Raw genomic sequence first — 19,100 nt, 5'->3', positions numbered from 1 at the left:
TATTAAACAAAGGACACAGATGGATTCATGACAAAATTGTGTTTTGGTGATGGTGATGTGTTTGTAGATCTTACTTTACTGAACATTCTTGCTGCTTAAAATTATCTCTATCTATAATGAACTTGGCCCAGTAGTTACAGTGGAAAATATTTTGTAAAAATTTACAAAAATTTTAAAAAATTATGAAAATTGTAAAAATTTGACTATAAAGGGCAATAACTCCTTAAGGGGTCAATTGACAATTTTGGTCATATTGACTTATTTGTAGATCTTACTTTGCTGTACATTATTGCTGTTAACAGTTTATCTCTATCTATAATCATATTCAAGATAATAACCAAAAGCTGCAAAATTTTCTTAAAATTACCAATTCAGGGGCAGAAACCCAACAACGTGTTACCTGATTGGTCTGAAAATTTCAGGGCAGATAGATCTTGACCTAATGAACAATTTTATCCTTGTCTGATTTGCTCTAAATGCTTTGGTTTCAGAGATATGAGCCAAAAACTGCATTTTACCCTATGTACTATATTTAGCCATGTCGGCCATCTTGGTTCATGGGCAGGGTCATCGGACACATTTTTTAAACTAGATACCCTAATGATGATTGTGGACAAGTTTGGTTAAATTTGTCTTAGTAGTTTCAGAGGAGAAGATTTTTGTAAAAGATTACAAAAATTTACGAAAAATGGTTAAAAATTGACTATAAAGGGTAATTACTCCTTAAGGGGTCAACTGACCATTTTGGTCAAGTTGACTTATTTGTAGATCTTATTTTGCTGAACATTATTGCTGTTTACAGTTTATCTCTATCTATAATAATATTCAAGATAATAACCAAAAACGGCAAAATTTTCTTAAAATTACCAATTCAGGGGCAGCAACCCAACAACGGGTTGTCAGATTCATCTGAAAATTTCAGGGCAGATAGATCTTGACCTGATGAACAATTTTACCCCTGTCAGATTTGCTCTAAATGCTTTGGTTTCAGAGATATAAGCCAAAATCAGGAAAACCAAGGGTCTAATCTATATAAAAAACGAGAAACACTTATGAACCACATCAACAAATATATGGTATCCTTGCAAGGTCTTACTCTACTTGTTGGTCATATATGGTTCCCCTGACCTCGGCCTCATTTCATGGATCAGTGAACAAACTTAAGTTTTAGTGGTCAAGTCCTTATCTCAGGTGCTATAAGTAGTGGGTCAAATATATTTGGTGTATGCAATGGTAGCAAAGTGTACATGTCTTTGTGGCAGAGTTCATCTGACCTTACCTCATTTACATGGAACATTGATAATGTTAATTTTAGGTAATACTTGTAATATATAAAAATAAGGATATGTGGAAGTAAGCAGTTTTAGGCAACCGTACTGCCTTCAACAATGAGAATAAAATGCTCCGCAGGGCGCAGCTTGATACGACTGCAGAGGTCGAACCATGAACAGTTGGGGCAAGTATGGACACAACATTCAAGCTTGATACAGCTCTGAATTTGGATTGTGATTAAATATTTGACACATCATAGGTTTCTGACACAGAATGAATGTGGTCTAAGAACTTAAAAATTTTAAATTGGACATTCACTTATTATGGTTCAATATCCAAAATCTAAATACATGGTTAGATTCAGCATATCAAAGAACCCCATATATTCAATTTTTGTTGAAATCAAACAAAGTTTAATTTTGGACCCCGATTTGGACCAACTTGAAAACTGGGCCCATAATCAAAAATCTAAATACATGTTTAGATTCAGCATATCAAAGAACCCTAAGAATTCAATTTTTGTTAAAATGAAACTAAGTTTAATTTTGGACCCTTTGGACCTTAATGTAGACCAATTTGAAAACGGAACCAAAAATTAAGAATCTAAATACACGGTTAGATTCAGCATGTCAAAGAACCCCAATAATTCAATTTTTGATGAAATCAAAACCCTTTGGACCTCAATGTGGACCAATTTAAAAACGGGGCCCAAAATCCAAAAACTTAATACACGGTTAGAATCAGCATATTAAAGAACCCCAAGAATTCAAGAATAAAACCCCATTGAAATGGGTCAAGAAATAAGCAATTTATACGAAGTATCTTCTTTTGCACAATACTGTGCAATTGAATATTTCTTGCTATTGCACAATACTGTGCAATTGAAGATTTCTTGCTATTGCGCAATACTGTGCAATTGAAGATTTCTTGCTATTGTGCAATACTGTGCAATTGAAAATTTCTTGCTATTGCACAACACTTATTATATAATAATTTACGCATCCTGTTTGGTGTGTATCTCCTACCATATCATTATTATTTGCTTTTAAATATAAAACAGAAATAACCAACTTAAAATGGAAAATTTTAAAAGAAAAAAAAAAGGAAAAAAAGAAAAAAAAGGAAAAAAAAAAAATACCCCCCAAAAATTTTTTTGAACCCCATTATGATTCATCACCCCCAAACTCAATCCCAGCCTTCCCTTTGTGGTATGGTACCTTGCAGTACAATTTCAGAGAGATCCATACACTTGAACACAAGTTATTGTCTGGAAACTAGAAAAATGCTTATTTTTGGCCCCTAATTCCTAAACGTTTTGGGCAATTACCCCCAAACTCAATTCCAGCTTTCCCTTTGTGATATGGAACCTTGTAGTACAATTTCAGAAAGATCCATACACTTACACACAAGTTATTATCATGAAACTAGTGCTTGTTTTTTGCCCCTTTTTTGGCCCCTAATTCCTAATATTTTGAGGCAATTACCCCCAAAATCAATCCCAGCATTCCCTTGTGGTACAATGTCAGAGAGATCCATACACTAACACACAAGTTATGTCTGGAAGTTACAAAAATGCTTATTTTTGGCCCCTAATTCCTTAACTGTTGGTACCATAACCCCCAAAATCAATCCCAACCTTCCTTTTGTGGTGTTGAACCTTACGGTAACATCTCATAGAGATCCATTCACTTAAACTAAAGTTAGAGTGCGAAAACCAATGTGTCTTTGGACGACGATGACGACGATGCCGAAGATGCCAACGTCATACCAATATACGACCGCAAACATTTTTTGCGGTCGTATAAAAACCCACCGTATGGTCGGCTATAAAAGGCCCAGATATAAAAAAATCGAAACAATTCATTAGAGAAAACCAACAACCTAATTCATAACAAAACAATTTACCAAAACAAAATTGACAGATATGAACAAAAGACAACCACTCAAATACCTGCTCGATCCGGACTTGGTACAGGCATATAAAGAATGTATAGCCTAGCTTTTCTCTAAGAATTCCGACATAATTCAATCAGTTAGTAAAACATGCTGTAGCATGAGAATCCTTGTTTTTACGGTAATGATGTTTATGATTATACTTTTCTCAGACTATAAATTGATGACGTCCTTTCATTAGCTTTCAGTAAGGGGACGACCGTTTGATTCCAAAAGGAGGGAGGGGAGTAGGATTTTGAACATCAATAACTTGGCTTGGTATGAACTGAAAATTAATGACTTTGCATAAGACCGGATGAAAATGAATACTCTGCAACATGAAATGCAGGATAGTTGAGGATATAATTGTGTGCAAAAGTGAAAATAAATTTTCCCGCAGCAAAGCCACGGAAAAAAATAAGCATGCGTAGCAACAGATGAAAGCAAATGGTCAATTCGAAAAAAAAAATTCCTGCTGCCAGCTTGGCACATAAAGGTCATTGGCTTCATTGGTTTGCTTGGACAAACCCCCCTATTGCCAATTCAGCTTTGAAATTATTGCAGTTGTGTCTGCTGGTGTATAATTTATAGCACAAACGGTGATATATTTTTGTTGTCATTCACACCGAGGGGGATTTAGGTTGAAAACATCATGCAAGACCATAACATAGACTTAATTGATGTGCCATATTCCAGGTGTGAAACGGAACCGACCGATTTGATTCTTATACTACAATTGTAAAAAAAAAATCTATTCAATAAAAAGTTTAAAGTATCGAAAAACAGACACAAAACATATTCCTCCAAAGAAAATAACAATTTACGAAGTTAGCTGGCTATTCAAAACAAATAAATCAACCACACAACAAGCAAAAATGAGAAATGTATTGAGTGACCACTGTCCTTGTTAATGACCTAATAGTGTAAGCAACAAAATGATTAATGTCACAGGATAATCTGTGTTTAATCAATGACAAAATGTTGACTTAATTTGTGTTTTTAATTGCTAATTTCAACAAAACTACTTTTACTTCACACATGAAATTTGGCACACACATGCACTGTGTCTTATAGCTTTAATCAGAGTAAAAAATATTGTAATGATACACGTAATAATTTTGCTTTCTATAAAAAGTTGGTAAATATCGGGAAAAATTAGTCTTCCTAAAATGCTGAAATAATTACACTAAAATCACTTAAATACTTTCTGCTTTTGTTATATCGTATATTTAATGTACAAACTATATTAAAAGTACTATTTTAACCACCAACAAAGAGCGTAATAATTTTATTTTTCATGTTAAAGATTCCATGTACAATACAGTATCTGGAGGTACCCTGTAAAAACACAAAATTTGGAAAATCGTGACCATGGGAACTTACATAGACAATCATGATTGTAAAATATTTTTTTTTTTTTTTTTAACAATTAAATCATCTTTATTGCACTAAATGCTGTTTAACAATTTACTTAGCTTACAGCATTGGGCTAAGTTTCCTGATTGTAAAATATAATGATTTTTTCTATAATTTGCAAAAACAATTAGCCGTGTGTTATCCGTTGACTTAAACTCGTTAACTAGAAGACTTTTTGGACATTGGGCACCTTACTAATTGGCAATCATACCACATCTCCTTATTTTTACTTTGGTGGATAGTTCTCATTGACAATCATACCACATCTCCTTATTTTTACTTTGGAAGATAGTTGTCATTTGGCAATTATACCACATCTCCTTATTTTTACTTGGCTGATAGTTGTCTCATTGGCAATCATACCACATCTCCTTATTTTTACTCTGGCAAATAGTTCTCATTGGCAATCATACCACATCTCCCTATTTTTACTTTGGAAGATAGTTGTGTCATTGGCAATCATACCACATCTTATTTTTACTATACCAGATCTTCTTATTTTTACTTTGGTGGATAGTTCTCATTGGCAATCATACCACATCGCCTTAATTTTACTCTGGCAAATAGTTCTCATTGGCAATCATACCACATCTCCTTATTTTTACTTTAGAAGATAGTTGTCTCATTTGCGATTATACTACATCTTCTTATTTTTACTTGGTGGATAGTTGTCTTATTGGCAATCATACCTCATCTCCTTATTTTTACTTTGGTGGATAGTTCTCATTGGCAATCATGCCACTTCTCCTTATTTTTACGATCTGGCGAATAGTTCTCATTGGCAATCATACCACATCTCCTTATTATTACTTTGGCGGTTACTTCTCATTGGCAATCATACCACATCTCCTTATTTTTACTTGGAGGATAGTTGTCTCATTGACAATCATACCTCATCTCCTTGTTTTTACTCTGGCGAATAGTTCTCATTGGCAATCATACCACATCTCCTTATTTTTACTATAGCAGATCTTCTTATTTTTACTTTGGCTGATAGTTCTCATTGGCAATCATACCACATCTTCTTATTTTTACTTTGGTGGATAGTTCTCATTGGCAATCATACCTCATCTCCTTATTTTTACTCTGGCAAATAGTTCTCATTGGCAATCATACTACATCTCCTTATTTTTACTTTGGTGGATAGTTCTCATTGGCAATCATACCTCATCTCCTTATTTTTACTTTGGTGGATAGTTCTCATTGGCAATCATACCTCATCTCCTTATTTTTACTCTGGCAAATAGTTCTCATTGGCAATCATACTACATCTCCTTATTTTTACTTTGGTGGATAGTTCTCATTGACAATCATACCTCATCTCCTTATTTTTACTTTGGTGGATAGTTCTCATTGGCAATCATACCTCATCTCTTTATTTTTACTCTGGCAAATAGTTCTCATTGGCAATCATACCACATCTCCTTATTTTTACTTTAGAAGATAGTTGTCTCATTGGCAATCATACCTCATCTTCTTATTTTTACTTGGCAGATAGTTCTCATTGGCAATCATGCCACTTCTCCTTATTTTTACTCTGGCGAATAGTTCTCATTGGCAATCATACCACATCTCCTTATTATTACTTTGGCGGTTACTTCTCATTGGCAATCATACCACATCTCCTTATTTTTACTTGGAGGATAGTTGTCTCATTGACAATCATACCTCATCTCCTTATTTTTACTCTGGCGAATATTTCTCATTGGCAATCATACCACATCTCCTTATTTTTACTATAGCAGATCTTCTTATTTTTACTTTGGCTGATAGTTCTCATTGGCAATCATACCACATCACCTTATTTTTACTTTGGTGGATAGTTCTCATTGGCAATCATACCTCATCTCCTTATTTTTACTCTGGCAAATAGTTCTCATTGGCAATCATACTACATCTCCTTATTTTTACTTTGGTGGATAGTTCTCATTGGCAATCATACCTCATCTCCTTATTTTTACTTTGGTGGATAGTTCTCATTGGCAATCATACCTCATCTCCTTATTTTTACTAGTCAGAGCTCTGACATAAACAAGTCAGAATAAAATGACTTCTTCAAGTCAGAAAGTGTTTTGAAATTCTGACCTGTACGCGTCAATTTTTGTTTTGCGTAGTTTTCACTCGAGTCCGTCAAACCAGAAGTTATTTTGAATTTGCCGCCGATCTACGACACATACGATCACGTGGTTTTTTGCAAGAGATCACGTGTTTGAGAGTCGTTGTTTTGGAAGTGTCTCGAACGAGAAGTCATTGAATATTATATTGATTATTTACGATTTTTAGTGAAAATCTAGGTCATTGTGGGCATTTTTAGAAAGGTAATTCATATTACCTCCGTATTTTCATGGGCATTTTTATATTTTTTGCCTATAAAGGAGTTCCTTGCAAGTGATTTTTTTGCTGTTTCATGAAGGCGCGCGACCTGTAAATACGGACGCGTGGTCTTTTAGATGAGCTGGTGTTTGACAATTCTGACTTGTTCAGGTCAGAAAATGTTGTTATGATAATGAATTGTTATTTTCGGGAGATAACTCGTGTTGTCTTAAACAATATTAACATTATTAACTAGTCAGTGCAATTTAAAAAGTAAAATTATTGCTTCGAGCTGAACATCGTCACGTGATTTTTCTATTTTTAAACTCAATCACGAACTGATTTTTTAACCTTTCTGATTCGTTTCTCCCTATGAGAAAAACGATCATTGTGAATATTGATATGATGATAATGAAACGAAAATGGGAAAAATTTTAATAAAAGAAAAAGGAAGGGAGGGGTTTAACTAAAGAACCCAAGGTTTTTTTTTTATTTTTAAAGTTATAACTTGAGAACAATAAGTGATGCACACACCTGGTCTTCATTTATGATCATGGGACATGATAAAACAAATCAAATGAAATGTAGGGCAAGTCTCCAGGGATCACCCCTATCCCTGTCATTTCTCTATTCCTCTTTATAATGTCAAATTGATTTGAATGAAATATACCGGGCTAGTCTCCAGGTTTACCCCCACCCCCTGCCATTTGCAAATGTTCTTATATTTTGTAAACGGTAGAGATCCCCACCCCTAAACCATATATATTCTTGTATGGGACAATATAACAAATCAAATGATATGTTGGGGAGGTCCCTGGGGGTCACCCCTACCCCTCCTGTTTGAAAACTTGTAAACGGTCGAGATCCCCACCCCTAAACCATATATTTTCTTGAATAGGACAATAGAACAAATCAAAAGAAGTATAGGGGAAGTCCCTTGGGGTCACCCCCACCCCCTCCTGTGTGAAAACTTGTAAACGGTCGGGATCCCCACCCCTTAACCATATATATTCTTGTAAGGGTCAATAAGACAATTCAAATGAAATAAAGGTGGAGTCCCTGAGGGTCACCCCACCCCCTCATGTTTGAAAACTTGTAAACGGTCGAGATCCCCACCCCTACACCATATACATTCTTGCACAGGACAATAAAACAAATCAAATGAAATATAGGGGAAGTCCATTGGGGTCATCCCCATCCCCCTTTTTGAAATGTTCTGGATCACCACCCCTAAAGGTAAACCATATGATATTCCTGTTCGTCATTTCAAGAAGATTTGAATGACATGCAGGGTCAAACCCTAGGCGTCACTTATGCATATCACTTTACTAGACAAAACCAATTTGTACTGGAACTTGCCCAATGTCAGGCAACCATGGGAATGACGAATTATGGGAGCTTAAATTTGTTTGGGAGACTTCGTAACAGCATCCTGTTACAATTATTTCTTGTTTATTTTAATCTGCTGAGAGACCACCTTAATATATTATATTTATCAGTGTTTGTGCAAACAGAATTGTCTATTCAGTATTATTTTCCTCTCGCATGCATCACATCTTATTAATTACATGGATATAGGAAGATGTGGTATGAGTGCCAATGAGACAACTCTCCATCCAAGTTACAATTTATAAAAGTAAACCGTTATAGGTCAAGGTACGGCCTTCAACACGGAGCATTGGCTCACACCGAACAGCAAGCTATAAAGGGCCTCAAAAAAATTACTAGTGTAAAACCATTCAAACGGAAAAACCAACGGTCTAATCTATATGAAAAAAAAAAAAAATTTTGGCATATTTGTTTTCCTCTGAAATTACACATCTATAATTCTTACCCCAGATGCTTAGCCACATGAAGCATTTACCTCTTATTTGAGACATAGATAGTCTTTGTTTCTACAGAAGTGAGAAGAACATTGGAAGTCAGAATGTTCTGACTTATAAAAGTCTGAATGTTCTGACTTATAAAAGTCTGAATGTTCTGACTTATAAAAGTCTGAATGTTCTGACTTAATAAGGTCAGAAAGACTCAGAATGATCTGAAAATACTGACTTTTTTTAATGTTTAGAGTATTTTAGAATATGAATGCACTTGTCATGCTAGTACCATAAGAAACCCTGACAAGATTTTGTTCCCAAACAACAATTTTTAAAGATATTAAGAATAACAAGTGTACAATGGAACATAAATTACAAAGTTATAAGTGTTGTGAAAAAAGCTATTTAAAAAAAAATCAATAGATAGTTATCTTTCAACTTTTACATGTATTTAAAAAACAGTGAAAATATTATGGATTATATGTACGGCTTCTTGAAGGACAACAAAGTCACCATATTTGGTCTGAATTTGTATGTTTTTTCTCCTCAAATTTTTTTTAACATTATTAATGTCGGTTTTTTTCTTAACTAATTTTAAACATTTTTAATTATAATTAAATTTCCCCAACATTTTGCTTACAAACTCTTTAATTTCTAAAGTCAAATTGAAAGTTGTCTTCACAGATTCAATGTGTCTGAAAATGTTATATTGAAAAAACAATACTTTTATATCCTCAAATAAAATGGGTATACCATGAGTTTAATGGTCTTGCAGATATGCAATCCAGGATGTTAACAATCAGAGTTTAGATTACAGTCATATAGTAATAGGCAGAGTTTTTCTTATATAATCAATAACCAGAGTAAAGATAATTGATTAATAGAGGTTTGGTTTAATATAAGTAATAAACAAAGCTAATTAATACACTTCCAATAACATACATGTAGTTAAATTAGTAAATACAGAATATTGATAAAAAATTCAGACAGAAATACTGTAATAGGTCAAGTCATTAGGGACGACATCAAAAGTTCAATATAGGATAAAAAACCTAATTCACATCACATAGTTTTTTCACCACCCCCAAACTATTTGATTTAAGTTTTTTTATCCTACATTGGTCTTTTGATGGCGTCCCTTAGAATGTGCTGACTTTGTACATGTTGTAGTGATAGTTATGGCACCCATACAACATATAGGAATCAGTCAAAAGGAGAGAAAAATTCCCGAAATTTGTCACATAGTGACATTTGTGAGTCGGAATAACAAAATATAGACTCATTAATCTCTCCATCATTTACAAAAATTATGAACCAGATTTTATGCATATCCATTTAGTTTTTGACGGACTCTTTTAAGTCAGAACATGATTTGACCTGTTTGAGTCAATTTGCAGAACAAAATTTCCAATCAAAGCTATGTGTTCTTCCTCTTAGCCCCCTTCTGAATCTGCCACTGTTGAGTTTATTAATTGATTTTTCCATACATTATCATTAATATCAAATGGCAATGCCTGACTTAATAATTTCAATAAATTTAGTTTTTGACGGATTTTTTAAAGTCAGAACATGACTTGACCTGTTTAAGTCAATTTGCAGAACAAAATTTCCAATCAAAGCTAGGTGTACTTCCTTTAAGCCCTGCAATGCCCGGCTTAAATATTTCAATAAATTTATTTTAGTTTTGGACTGACTCTTTTAAGTCAGAACATGATTTGACCTGTTTAAAACAAAATACATTTAATATTGAATATACCAAATAAACTTTTTTATTGTCCTCATTATTGTGACTTATGGGGACTTAATTCTCTCTGTCTTTTATCTGGCTCACCCATACATTTTTAAATCAATATGACAAAACTATACTTAAAAGTTGTAATAAGTTTAGTTTTGTTTGACTCTTTGAAGTCAGAACATGATTTGACCTGTTAAAGTCAGTTTACAGAACAAAATTTCCAATCAAAGCTAGGTGTACTTCCTTTAAGCCCTGCTTCTGAATCTGCCATTTTCGAGTTTATTATTTGATAAGTTTTTAGAAACAATTAAGTCAAATGGTTATTTATTTTAGGGGATCTTACATATATTTCCTTTGTCTTTTATCTGACGTTCCCATACATTCATTAAATAACATATGGCAATGCCCGGCTTATATATTTCAATAAATTGATTTTAGTTTTGGACTGACTCTTTTAAGTCAGAACATGATTTGACCTGTTTAAAACAAAATACATTTAATATTGAATATACCAAGTAAACTTTTTTATAGTCCTCATTATTGTGACTTATGGCTACCTTATTTCCTCTGTCTTTTATCTGGCTCACCTATATATTTTTAAATCAATATGACAATACTAGACTTAAAAGTTGTAATAAGTTAAGTTTTGTTTGACTCTTTGAAGTCCCAACATGATTTGACCTGTTAAAGTCAGTTTACAGAACAAAATTTCCAATCAAAACTGGTCTTTTCCTCTAAGCCCCCCCCCCCCCCCCTAAATCTGAATCTGCTACTGTTGAGTTAATTAATTGATAAGTTTGTTTAGAAACAATTCAGTCAAATGGTTTTAAAATAATATTTTTTATAACCAAAAGTTCCATATGTTAACTTAACAGAAAAAAAAGTAATAAAAATGCAGAAATAGAATAAAATTTTAAGATAATTTGATGAAATTTGTAAACAAAATACACTTGAAAATTAAATATACCAAATAAACTTTTTTATAGTCCTCATTATTGTGACTTTATTATTGGGTGTCTTTTATCTGATTTTCCCATACATTCTTAAATGCATATGACAATTCCAGACTTAAAAGTTGCAATAATTAGTAAAAGTATAGTTTTTGACTGACTCTTTGAAGTCAGAACATAATGTGACTTGTTCAAGTCAGTTTGCACAACAGGATTTACCTCAATGAAATATTAAGATATCAAATATATACCAAATTAACTTTAATATAGTTCTAAAAATTGTGACTTAATATTTGTGATCTTTTTTCCTACTTGTATCCATACATTCTAACAATCACATCACAATCATGACAATGCCCGACTGTTACAGTTGCAATCCATTTAGTGTTTGACAGACTCTTATAAGTCAGAACATGATTTTACCTGCTTGAGTCAGTTTACAGAACACAATTTCCAATCAAAGCTATGTGTTCTTCCTCTTAGTCCCCTTCTGAATCTGCCACTGTTGAGTTTATTAATTGATAAGTTTTAAGAAACAATTAAGTCAAATGGTTATTTATCTTAGAGGATCAGACATGTATTTCGTGTGTATTTTATCTGACTTTTCCATACATATCATTAATATCATATGGCAATGCCGGACTTAAAAATTTCAATAAATTTAGTTTTTGACTGATATTTTTAAGTCAGAACATGATTTGACCTGTTTAAGTCAATTTGTCAGAACATAATTTGACCTGTTCAAGTCAGTTTGCAGAACAAAATTTCCAATTAAAGCTAGGTGTACTTCCTTTAAGCCCTGCTTCTGAATCTGCCATTTTTGAGTTTATTATTTGATAAATTTTTAGAAACAATTAAGTCAAATGGCTATTTATTTTAGGGGATCTTAACATATATTTCCTGTGTCTTTTATCTGACGTTCCCATACATTCATTTAATATCATATGGCAATGCCCGGCTTAAATATTTCAATAAATTTATTTTAGTTTTGGATAAATTTATTTTAGGGGATCTTACATATATTTCCTATGTCATTTATCTGACGTTCTCATACATTCATTAATATCATATGGAAGTGTCCAACTTTAAAATTTCAATAAACTTAGTTTTGGACTGACTGTTTTAAGTCAGAACATGATTTGACCTGTTTAAAACAAAATACATTTAATATTGAATATACCAAATAAACTTTTTTATAGTCCTCATTATTGTGACTTTAGGGGACCTTATTTCCTCTGTCTTTTATCTGGCTTTCCCATACATTTTTAAATCAATACGACAATACTAGACTTAAAAGTTGTATTAATAAGTTTAGTTTTGAGTGACTCTTTGAAAGCAGAACATGATTTGACCTGTTAAAGTCAGTTTACAGAACAAAATTTCCAATCAAAGCTAGGTGTTCTTCCTCTAAGCCCCCCCCCCCCCCTAAATATGAATCTGCTACTGTTGAGTTAATTAATTGGTAAGTTTTTTTAGAAACAATTCAGCCAAATGGTTATTAAAATTTTATTTTTTTTGGCAACCACAAGTTCTATGTGTAAACTTAACAGAAAAGAAAAGTCATGAAAATACAGAAATAAAATAAAATTTTAAGATAATTTGATGAAAATCTTTAAAAACAAAATGCATTTGATATTGAATATACCAAATAAATTTTTTATAGTCTTCATTATTGTGACATAAGGGGACCTTATTTCATCTGGCTTTTATCTGGCTTTCCCATACATTTTAAAATCAATATGAAAATCCTAGACTTAAAAGTTGAAATAAGTTTAGTTTTGTTTGACTCTTTGAAGTCAGAACATGATTTGACCTGTTAAAGTCAGTTTACAGAACAAAATTTCCAATCAAAACTAGGTCTTCTTCCTCTAAGCCCCCCCCTTTTCCCCTTTATATGAATCTGCTACTGTTGAGTTAATTAATCATGTTAAATGGTCTTTAAAATAATATTTTTTACAACCAAAAGTTCCATGTGTTAACTTAACAGAAAAGAATAAAATGCTCCGCAGGGCGCAGCTTGATACGACCGCAGAGGTCGAACCCTGAACAGTTGGGGCAAGTATGGACACAACATTCAAGCTTGATACAGCTCTGAATTTGGATTGTGATTAAATATTTGACACAGCATAGGTTTCTGACACAGAATGAATGTGGTCTAAGAACTTAAAAATTTTTAATTGGACATTCACCTATTATGGTCCAATATCCAAAATCTAAATACATGGTTAGATTCAGCATATCAAAGAACCCCAAGAATTCAATTTTTGATGAAATCAAACAAAGTTTAATTTTGGACCCCGATTTGGACCAACTTGAAAACTGGGCCCATAATCAAAAATCTAAATACATGTTTAGATTCAGCATATCAAAGAACCCTAAAAATTCAATTTTTGTTAAAATCAAACTAAGTTTAATTTTGGACCCTTTGGACCTTAATGTAGACCAATTTGAAAACGGAACCAAAAATTAAGAATCTAAATACACGGTTAGATTCGGCATATCAAAGAACCCCAATAATTCAATTTTTGATGAAATCAAACAAAGTTAAATTTTGGACCCTTTTGACCTCAATGTGGACAATGTTGATAACAGGGCCCAAAAATCAAAAATCTAAATACATGGTTAGATTCAGCATATCAAAGAACCCCATATATTCAATTTTTGTTGAAATCAAACAAAGTTTAATTTTGGACCCCGATTTGGACCAACTTGAAAACTGGGCCCATAATCAAAAATCTAAATACATGTTTAGATTCAGCATATCAAAGAACCCTAAAAATTCAATTTTTGTTAAAATCAAACTAAGTTTAATTTTGGACCCTTTGGACCTTAATGTAGACCAATTTGAAAACGGAACCAAAAATTAAGAATCTAAATACACGGTTAGATTCAGCATATCAAAGAACCCCAATAATTCAATTTTTGATGAAATCAAACAAAGTTAAATTTTGGACCCTTTGGACCTCAATGTGGACCAATTTAAAAACGGGGCCCAAAATCCAAAAACTTAATACACGGTTAGATTCAGCATATTAAAGAACCCCAAGAATTCAAGAATAAAACCCCATTGAAATTGATCAAGAAATAAGCAATTTATACGAAGTATCTTCTTTTGCACAATACTGTGCAATTGAATATTTCTTGCTATTGCGCAATACTGTGCAATTGACAATTTCTTGCTATTGCGCAATATTGTGCTATTGGATATTTCTTGCTATTGCGCAATACTGTGCAATTGAAGATTTCTTGCTATTGCGCAATACTGTGCAATTGAAGATTTCTTGCTATTGTGCAATACTGTGCAATTGAAAATTTCTTGCTTTTGCACAATACTTATTAGATAATAATTTACACATCCTGTTTGGTGTGTATCTCCTACCATATCATTTTTATTTGCTTTTAAATATTAATCAGAAATAACCAACTTAAAATGGAAAATTTTAAAAGAAAAAAAAAAGGAAAAAAAGAAAAAAAAAATCCCCCCCCAAATTTTTTGAACCCCCTTATGATTCATCACCCCCAAACTCAATCCCAGCCTTCCCTTTGAGGTATGGTACCTTGCAGTACAATTTCAGAGAGATCCATACACTTGAACACAAGTTATTGTCTGGAAACTAGAAAAATGCTTATTTTTGGCCCCTTTTTGGCCCCCAATTCCTAAACGTTTCGGGCAATTACCCCCAAACTCAATTCCAGCTTTCCCTTTGTGATATGGAACCTTGTAGTACAATTTCAGAAATATCCAAACACTTACACACAAGTTATTGTCATGAAACTAGAAAAATGCTTGTTTTTTGCCCCTTTTTTGGCCCCTAATTCCTAAAATTTTGAGGCAATTACCCCCAAAATCAATTACAGCCTTTCCTTTGTGATATGGAACCTTGTGGTACAATGTCAGAGAGATCCATACACTTACACACAAGTTATTGTCTGGAAGTTACAAAAATGCTTATTTTTGGCCCCTTTTTGGCCCCTAATTCCTTAACTGTTGGTACCATAACCCCCAAAATCAATCCCAACCTTCCTTTCGTGGTATTGAACCTTATGGTAAAATTTCATGGAGATCCATTCACTTAAACTAAAGTTAGAGTGCGAAAACCAATGTGTCTTCGGACGACGCCGGACGACGCCAGACGACGACGACGCCGGACGACGACGCCGGACGACGACGCCAACGTCATACCAATATACGACCAAAAAATTTTTAATTTTTGCGGTTGTATAAAAAGTCATGAAAATACAGAAATAGAATAAAATTTTAAGATAATTTGATGAAACTTGTAAACAAAATACATTTGAATATTACATATACCAAACAAACTTTTTTATAGTCCTCATTATTGTGACTTTATTATTGGGTGTCTTTTATCTGTTTTTCCCATACATTCTTAAATGCATATGACAATGCCAGACTTAGAAGTTGCAATAATTAGTTAAAGTATAGTTTTTGACTGACTCTTTGAAGTCAGAACATAATTTGACCTGTTTAAAACAAAATACATTTAAATATTGAATATACCAAATAAACTTTTTTATATAATCCTCATTATTGTGACTTTAGGGGACATTATTTCCTCTGTTTTTTATCTGGCTCTCCCATACATTTTTAAATCAATATGACAATACTAGACTTAAAAGTTGTAATACGTTTAGTTTTGACTGACTCTTTGAGGTCAGAACATGATTTGACCTGTTAAAGTCAGTTTACAAAACAAAATTTCCAATCAAAGCTAGGTGTATTTCCTTTAATCCAAGAAAGTCCTTGCTTTCAGACTGCTTCTGAATCTGCCATTTTCGAGTTTATTATTTGATAAATTTTTAGAAACAATTAAGTCAAATGGTTATTTATTTTAGGGGATCTTAACATATATTTCCTGTGTCTTTTATCTGACGTTCCCATACATTCATTTAATATCATATGGCAATGCCCTGATTAAATATTTCAATAAATTTTTTTTAGTTTTGGACTGACTCTTTTAAGTCAGAACATGATTTGACCGTGTTTAAAACAAAATACATTTAATATTGAATATACCAAATAAACTTTTTTATAGTCCTCATTATTGTGACTTATGGGGACCTAATTTCCTCAGTCTTTTATCTGGCTTACCTATACATTTTTAAATCAATATGACAATACTAGACTTAAAAGTTGTTATACGTTTAGTAAGTCAGAACATAATGTGACTTGTTTGAGTCAGTTTGCACAACAGTATTTACCTCAATGAAATATTAAAATAATAAATGTTTTGCTCTTAATACATTTAGCTTAAAGTGGATGAGAATATATCTTTTATTAACATAGTCTTATCATGAATAAGTGTCTTGTTTTTCCTTGGAAGATTTGAAGTATTGTCATGTAATGTATCCAATATTGTATTTTGTAAATCTTTTGATATTCAGAAAATTGTTTGATCCATTTTTTCTCACCTGGTTTTTCTTTGTATTTTGAAATAATTGAAAGTGATGAGATAAATATATTATGTTTAGATTCTGGAAAGGAGAAGGTATGATGTCAGATGAGCCCCACTTTTTAAAACTCTTTAATTCGAAACTAGTAATCACCATATTTTTATGGAGATTGATAACAAAGTGGTAGTAATGACTGCTTCAAATCAGAACAAAAATGACCTCTCGAAGTCAAAATGCATTAAAAAGGGGCATAAATCTTATTAGAATATGAAGATATTAAGTCACAATATTTTGTGCAAAATCTGACCTGTGGAAGTCATTTTATGATAAATTAAAGTCTGACATAAACTGACCTGTACAAGTCATATTCTGTTAAGTGCAAGAAGGGAGACAACACTTACATCAAATTATATCTGACCTATGGAAGTCATTTTATTCTGACTTGTTTATGTCAGAGCTCTGACTGTTTGGCGGTTACTTCTCATTGGCAATCATACCACATCTCCTTATTTTTACTTGGAGGATAGTTGTCTCATTGACAATCATACCTCATCTCCTTATTTTTACTCTGGCGAATAGTTCTCATTGGCAATCATACCACATCTCCTTATTTTTACTATAGCAGATCTTCTTATTTTTACTTTGGCTGATAGTTCTCATTGGCAATCATACCACATCACCTTATTTTTACTTTGGTGGATAGTTCTCATTGGCAATCATACCTCATCTCCTTATTTTTACTCTGGCAAATAGTTCTCATTGGCAATCATACTACATCTCCTTATTTTTACTTTGGTGGATAGTTCTCATTGGCAATCATACCTCATCTCCTTATTTTTACTTTGGTGGATAGTTCTCATTGGCAATCATACCTCATCTCCTTATTTTTACTCTGGCAAATAGTTCTCATTGGCAATCATACCACAATTCCTTATTTTTACTTTGGAAGATAGTTGTCTCATTGGCAATCATTCCACATCTCCTTAATATTACTTTCGAAGATAGTTGTCTCATTGGCAATTATACAACATCTCCTAATTTTTACTTGGCAGATAGTTGTCTCATTGGCAATCATACCACATCTCCTTATTTTTACTTTGGTGGATAGTTCTCATTGGCAATTATACCACATTTCCTTTTTTTTTCTTTGGAAGATAGTTGTCTCATTGGCAACTAGATATCATTGAGATGGGAGCCATCTCTGTGGGCCCCGCTGTGAATAATGAGTTGTAAAAAATTTGTATCTATCATTGGACACGGGGTTGTCAACTGAAACCAAAGTTTTTGACCTTGACCTTTGACTTAGGAAGTTGTACATAAATTATGACACACCCTCTGGTGTTGGTTTATATACATATCAAGTATAATTTTTGAAATCATAACGGTTTTCAAGATATAGAGCGGACACGATAGGACATGGGGTTGTCAACTAAAACTAAATTTTTTTACCTTGACCTTTGACTTAGGAAGTTGTACATACATTATGACACACCTTCTGTCGTTGGTTAATATACATGTCAAGTATAAACTTTGAAATCATAACGGTTCTCTAGATATAGAGTGGACACAATTTGTTATGGATGGACAGACGGAAGGACAGACTGACGAATAGACAGACTGATCACTTTAGGGGGTCCGCCATTCCGCGGGGCCCCAATTATACCACATCTCCTAATTTTTACTTGGCGGATAGTTGTCTCATTGGCAATCATACCACATCTCCTTATTTTAATTTTGGCCAATATTTGTCTCATTGGCTATCATAAAACATCTCCTTATTTTTACTTTGGTGGATAGTTCTCATTGGCAATCATACCACATCTCCTTATTTTTACTCTGTTGGATAGTTCTCATTGGCAATCATACCACATGTCCTTATTTTTACTATAGCAGATCTTCTTATTTTTACTTTGGCGGATAGTTCTCTTTGGCAATCATACCACATCTCCTTATTTTTACTTTGGAAGATAGTTCTCTCACTGGCAATCATACCACATCTCCTTATTTTTTATATCAAATGATTATACCAACTAACAAATACTAAAAACTTTGCATTTATATAATTTTCAAAGATTTGTCATGATTGTAAAATATGTAAAATCATACCACATCTCCTTATCTTTATATAACCATGAAATGTTAACATTGACGAATGAACCATGAAAATAAGGTAACGGTCATATAAACCATGTGGATAGACAGACATGTTTACCTTACGAGCATACCATAAAGGAAAATACAGTTGATCTTTTG

At 32.9% G+C, this 19,100-nt stretch overlaps 1 protein-coding gene across 7 annotated transcripts in view; it reads right to left on the bottom strand.

Annotated features, from left to right (window-relative positions):
- Window positions 1–19,100, bottom strand: part of LOC127731874 (ankyrin repeat domain-containing protein 50-like) — a 109,447-nt gene that overhangs the window by 40,629 nt on the left and 49,718 nt on the right. The gene's annotated exons all lie outside the window — the stretch shown is intronic.

Source organism: Mytilus californianus, unplaced genomic scaffold, assembly GCF_021869535.1.
Source record: "Mytilus californianus isolate M0D057914Y unplaced genomic scaffold, xbMytCali1.0.p SCAF_21, whole genome shotgun sequence".
NCBI classification, from domain to species: domain Eukaryota; kingdom Metazoa; phylum Mollusca; class Bivalvia; order Mytilida; family Mytilidae; genus Mytilus; species Mytilus californianus.
The sequence above is the reverse complement of the archived record's forward strand: the minus strand, read 5'-3'. Positions and strand labels throughout refer to the sequence as shown.